This window comes from Mus musculus, chromosome X (assembly GCF_000001635.26).
Source record: "Mus musculus strain C57BL/6J chromosome X, GRCm38.p6 C57BL/6J".
Lineage (NCBI taxonomy): Eukaryota > Metazoa > Chordata > Mammalia > Rodentia > Muridae > Mus > Mus musculus.
Genome location: NC_000086.7, coordinates 85,241,269 through 85,248,079, shown reverse-complemented (window position 1 = coordinate 85,248,079; position 6,811 = coordinate 85,241,269). Strand labels below are relative to the sequence as shown.

The following is a 6,811-nucleotide window of genomic DNA, read 5'->3' as shown; positions in this document are numbered from 1 at the left end:
AGGTCCCTCAGCAACTGGAGCAGGGACTGTCTCTGAATTTGTTGCCTGTCTGTGGATCCCCTTCCCCTACCTGGGCTGCTTTCTCTGGCCTCCATGGGAGAGGACATGCCTAGTCCTACTCTGACTTGATGTTCCAGTGGGTTGCGTGAAGGGGGCTATGGGGTTGGAAATTATACCCAGAGGGATCTCCCTGCTCACAGGAGAAGGGGATGGGGAAATGAGAGGAAGAAATGTGAGAGGGGACACTGGGAGAAGAGGGGGGCTGATATTAGGATATAAGTGGATAATAAAAAATAGTTCCATCCATTTGCCCTAAAAATTTTATAAGCTCATTGTTTTTCATAGCTGAGTAGTACTCTATTGTGTAAATTTACCACATTTTCTGTATCCATTCCTCTGTTGAGGGTTCTTTCCAGCTTCTGGCTATTATAAATAAGGGTACTATTAACACAGTGGAGCATGTGTTCCTCTGGTATGGAGGATAGAACTAGAAAATATCATACTGAGTGAGGTAACCCAGACCCAAAAGGACATGCATTGTGCATACATACTAATAAATGGATATTGGCCAAAAAGTAGAGAATACTTGGGATACAATCCACTGAATTTAAGAACTTCAACAAGCAGAAAGGCCAAATGAGGATGCTTCAATTCTACTTAGTAGGAGGAAGAAAATAATCACAGGAGGCAAAGGGAGGGAGGGATTTGGGCAGGAAGGGGAGAGAGAGGGGAAAAGGGGAACAGGATCAGGTAAGGGGTGGGACAGTAGAGAAGCCCAGAGGTCCAGAAGAATACAGCCTCAGAGGGTGGGAGGTAGGGATACACTCTAGAGAGACCTGAGAGGTGACTCTCAGGACTCAATGAGAGTGACCTTATATGAAATGCCCAACAGGGGAGAGAGGAAACTTGAAGAGTCCACTTCTAGTAAATAGAGAAAGGCCTCAAGAGGAGGGGTAGTGTTACCAAACCACAGTCAAAATTTCTGACCCAGAAGTGTTCCTGTATAAAAGAGATGCAGGGATAACAATGGGGAAGAGACTGAGGGAAAAGAGGTCCAGTGACCAGGCACACTCCGGATACACCTCAATGGGAGACACCAAGGCCTGACACTATTACTGGTGCTATGGTGTGCTTACAAACAGGAGCCTAACATGGCTGCCCTCTGAGAGATCCAACAGGCACCTGACTGAGACAGACAAAGATACTTGCATGCAATCATTTGACTGAAGTCAGGGATCCAATGGTTGGTTAAGAGGAAGGATAGAGGAAGTGGATGAGGAAGGACTCCATAGGAAGACCAGCAGTCTCAACTAACCTGGACTCCTGGGAGCTCCCAGAAACTGAGCCACCAACAAGGCAACATACATGAGCTGGTCTGAGGCCCCCAACACATATACAGCAGAGGACTGCCTGGGGAAGATGTGCCAAGTCCTCAAGAGACTTAAGTCTCCAGGGAGGGGGAAAAGGTGGTGGTTGGGGAGCATCCTCTCAGGGACAGGGGGAGGAGGACTGGGGGGGGGGCAATGGCTGGATTGTAAATAAGTTAATTAAAAACCAAAACCAACAAAAATAGTAATGACAGCAAAAGACATATTTTTCAAGATATTTTGGATATATATATGTATATATACATACATATATGTGTATATATATGTACATATGTATATATGTATATATATTTCTCATCAAATGTTTTGGCCCTACTACCTGCAATTTGATACACTCATTTTATAGATAAGGACAAAGCATAGTCACTGATTACAAAATCTGGAATGTCATGATGTGAGTACCTGGTATGTTGAGAAACACATAATAGGAGTCTTTTGCATTTTTTACCTGATCCTTTAGCTTTCTCTGTGGTGACAAATTCATGGGTTTCATTTCAGCAGGGAATTTTGGGGTCTTTGATAGGGAATGTTATAGAGAATATTTTGAAATTAGAATTGCAGTTAGGTTCTGGTTAGTTATTAGTTATATATCATATATTTGAGTCAAAGCTTGCAGGAACAAGTCCCTCCCTAGAGACTCAAGTCTCTTAAGGACTTGGTGCATCTTCTCCCACTGAGGTCACACTAGGCAGTCCTCTGCTGTATATGTGTTGGGGGTCTCAGACCAGCTCATCTATGCTGCCTGATTTGTGGCTCAGTTTAGTTCAGGTAAGTTGAGACTGCTGGTCTTCCTAGGTATTGAAGCAAGTTTAAGATAGATAGTATCTCAGTTACTGACTAGCGTATGGTGTTAGTTTTCCCATAGTAGTATAGCCCCAGTGTGAACAGCAGTAGAGTGTGACTGCAGATCTGGAAGTGTGTCTAGGTCAAATGGGAGGGGTCTTTTACTATAGTCTACCAGTCTACTTCTCTCACCCTGGCTATGTTAATTTTACAGGTAATAAATCAATGTATCAGAAGCTAGATACCATCTAATCTTTATATATGTAAAACACAATGCTAAGGGCGTGTGAGGACACAGCAAGGATATAAACTGCTATAAACACTTTGGACAAGTTAAACAGAGACCCATCTTTTCACCCCCAAAATCTAGTCCTAAGTATTTATAATCTGAAAAAAAACAAAAAAACAAAAACGAAACAAACACACATGTGCCTGGAAAGAACTGTGAAAGAATCTTCATGAAAACTTCATTCATAAAATCCCAACCTGAAAATAATTCAAATATGCATCAATATATAAATGGATTAAAAATTAACTTTGTTACACTCACCTAATTCAATCTTAGCAATGAAAAGAAATTAATAATGGAAAAGGACAACTGCTTTTTTGGTAATTACATTATTCTTTTTATAATTAGTAAGATATAAAAACAAACTAAGGGACCACCCTTAATTTTCAAAAATTTGGTATATATAAACAATTAAATACTGTCCAGATTTTAATAAAAAGCAAGGTTCTGTGCTGTAGTTCAGTCATGGAATGTCTAGCATGTATGAACCCTGAATTTGATCTCCAGCATCACAAAGGAAGAAAAGAAAGAAGGAAGGAAGGAAAGAAGGAAATTTTATCATTTTTGAAACTGTTGGTGAATTTAGTTAAAATTATGAGTTTACTTATAATAAGCTAGGCACCAATGGGCAAATAATGTATTATCTTGGTTCTATGAGAATCTGAAAAATTGAACTCACATAAGAGAATTGTAAGGTGGTTATTAAAAGCTAGGATGGGGTGGGAAGGGGTAAAGAAAAAAAGATGGTCAATAGGTATAAAGTTTGTTCAATGAGAGGAATAAATCTGAGTGTGCTGATGCAAATACAAGAAATATAATTAACAGTGCTATATATTTCAAAATAGCTGAAAGAGGATTTGAGGGTGTTGAGACAGGATCACAGATTGCACCCCAGGCTTCCCTTAAACTCTCTGGAACCCTTCTGTTAAGCCTTGTGATTTCTAAAACTACAGGCATGAGCTGCCACGCAGGGCTCCTAACAGTTCTCATTTTAAAAGGTGAGAAATATTTGAAGTGACAGATAAGCAAATTATTCTGATTTAATCATTTCACAGTGTATACATATTGAAACAACACTTTGTGTCTCATAAATATGTGCAATTACTGTTGACAGGCCAAACCTACTCCATCTTGGGACTGGCCACCATCTTAAAAGGAAAAGTGCCTGAGAATTTGACTCACAGACGAGCCCAAGCTACATCCAAGTACACCATGGCTTGTCCTTGGCCCATACCCCAGAGTTACTTCCTAGCGACAGTCAATCAAAATTAGTCTGATTGTTTCAGGTGTACCTTCAAACTGTTTTTTATTATTCATGATTTTGCTTCAAAGCACCCACCTGTTGACTTAACACCCCTTGCTTGCTTGCCATTCCCTATAAAACACTATCCTGATGAGGGCTCAGGGCTGCTCCACATTCCTGCCCTGCTGTGTCAGGGTTGGCTGAGCGCCTAAGTTAGAGCTTATAATAAAGATACCCTAATGTGATTACATCGGAACCAGCTCCTTGGTGGTCTTTTGGGGTTCACAAACACTTTCTGGCACAATACTGTCAATTAAGAAAGCAGCTATTTCCAATTGACATCTGTCCATGGCAAAGGAAAAATTACTTTTTTTCCAATGGAGTCTCACTGGTTCTATTAACCAACCTTCAGGGCAGGCCCCATGCCTAGCAGAAGATAGCCAACTCAAAACAAACTCAGTGGAATTTGTGGGACTTTTGTCTCATAGTGCTTTATTTGGTCATTTTTGTCTTACTTATATTTTGCTTGTACATTATGGTTTCAAATTTTGTGTTTTTATACGTTGTATGTGTTTCTTGAGCTTTTTCTTATAAAATTGCTTATCTTCTTTTGTTGATCTTGCTGTTAATTAGAGGGGGAGGGGGAAGAAGTGTATAAACAGGCATGGCGTTGAGTGGGTGGGGAGGTAGAAGGGATCTCAGAGTTAGAGGGAGTGAAACCATGATCAGAATATATTGTAGTGAAAAAGGATTTTCAATAAAAACTATGTTAAAAAATTCCCCCAAATAACATAAAACTAAGTCAAATCTGCTTCAGCACTCATTAGACTGAGGTAGAATTCTCATGAGTGTGAGGCCAGCCTGCACTGAAAATTAGTGCTGAGCCAAAGTATGAAAACTTGTCTCAAAAGCTAATATTATACAACTAAAAGAATACCTAGGAAATAAAAAGAACTACCCCACTGATATATTAAATTAAGTGAATGACTTTTAAAAACCATGTGTTGGGTGATAGAAACCTAACACACAAGTATTTAATTTATATGAACTTCTGAAACTGCTCTAGCTAAGCTTTGATGATAGAAGTCACCAAGTGGCTATCTTTTGGCAAACAACTGAATGGACACAAATAGAAATAATCTTAATTTTGGGGGGGAGGAAATCATCCTGAGAGGGATAACTCTAACCCAGAATGACAAATCTGGTATGTATTTGTTTATATGTAGATATAAGGTCTTAAGACAAGGATATTCAAATATGATCCATATAACTACAGGAGTTAGGAATAGTATAAGGGGCTGGTGGCATATAGACCTCCCTAGGAAGGGGAAGTACAATAGTTAGGGATGGATGTGGAGGACAGGAATGGGAGAATTAAATGGAAGGGGGAGGGAAGATTGGGAATAAGAGAGAAAATACGAGGAATGAGGGAGGGACTACAGAGAGAGGCAGCTAAAGTTAAGTGGTATTTGAGTACTTGTATAGAAACAATAAAATAGATGCTTCCAAAAATGTATGGCTATATAAAGGATATATCCAAAGGACATCACCAAATAACTAGGCAGATAGAGCACCAATGTTCTATCTCTGGTCACCTGTAACTATATATTTTTTTCAAGGTCATTATTTGTTACTCTTAAAGCCTGGACTCGGATTTAGAAGTAGAAGCTCTCAGAGAGGACAGCCTATGTCTCTTGGCAATCTGTTCCTGGTGCTTTTCTTTCGCTTCTTTCATTCTCTTAGCCAAAAGTTTAGCGTATTCTGCAGCCTCTTCTTTGTTTTTCTTAGTGCATTGTTTCTTCAGATCAATACATCAACATTTGTGTTGCAGAACCTGTGGAGTAACAAGACTGCATCTTGGGTGCTTTGGTCCTGGGCTTCTTACCGTCTTTGTTTAAGAGCTTTCTGACAACATATTGGTGAATATCGTCTTCTTTGGAGAGATTAAAAACCTTTTGGATTCTACTAGCTCTTTTAGGTCCCAACTGATGAGGCACAGTAGTATCTGTCAGTCCTTCTCTCCTTTCTTTACAATAACCACGTTGAGAACACTTAGATTGGCATCTACAGTGTATCCACAAACAGACTTGCGCTTCCTCTCTCCAATTCTCCTTGGTCTATAACAAGAATGCCCCTTACTCAACAGCAGGTGCACTTGCCATGGGTCAAAACACCTTGTTTCATTGAAAACTTTGTCCCCAATGAAGGAGTTAGAGAAAGTACCCAAAGAGCTGAAGGGGTTTGCAGCCCCATAGGAGGAACATCAATATGAACTAACCAGTACCTTCAGAGCTCCCTGGGACTAAACCACCAATCAAAGAAAACACAAGGTGGGACTGGTGGCTCTAGCTGCATATGTAACAGAGGATGGCCTAGTTGGTCATCAATGTGAGGAGAGGCCCTAGGTCCTGTGAAGGTTCTATGCCCCAGTATATGGGAATGCCAGGGTCAGGAATTGGAATGGGTGGGTTGGAGAACTGGGTGAGGGGATAGGGGATTTTCGGAGGGGAAACTAGGAAAGGGGATAACATTTGAAATGCAAATAAAGAAAATGTCTAATTTTTTAAAAAGAAAGAAAGAAAACCTTGATTGTCATTCCAACCTCTGATTCGGACCACATAACCCTTGCACTCTTCACCAAGAGCATCACCAGCTACTTCTGTGGCCATGAGCTGAGTAGAATATCCGAAGCTTGTGTTTGTTATCTACTTCAATGAGTTTCTGACAGTCAGTGGCAGGGAAGGAGATATTCAGCTTCATCTTGACATAGCCAACCTCCTGGGAGGTGTCACTAAAAAGAGGTTAACCTTCTTTTTAATGATGGTTCTTAACCACTTCAACCTTCCTTGTCACCCACCACCCACCAGAAATAGGTAAAAAGGAAGGATATAAGGAAAGTAGGTATTTTAAAAGGTTCTTTGGAACAACTTCTGTCTGTATTGTCTAGAAATCAGCAGTTCAGTTCACAGGTTAGGAAGCACTGGCAGCTTGATCCACTAGCAAACAGCACACTGATACACCAGCAGTCCAGTTCCCTAGAGTCATGTTTGCAACAGCGATGATACAACCTAGCAGAGACAGCCAGGCCTCAGCCTGGGCTCTAGTCTG

The 6,811-nt window shown here is 40.5% G+C and overlaps 1 pseudogene; it reads right to left on the bottom strand.

Annotated features, from left to right (window-relative positions):
* Positions 1 to 5,339: 5,339 nt before the first annotated feature.
* Gm16463 lies at positions 5,340 to 6,463 on the bottom strand (annotated as a pseudogene).
* Between the last annotated feature and the right edge of the window lie 348 nt (positions 6,464 to 6,811).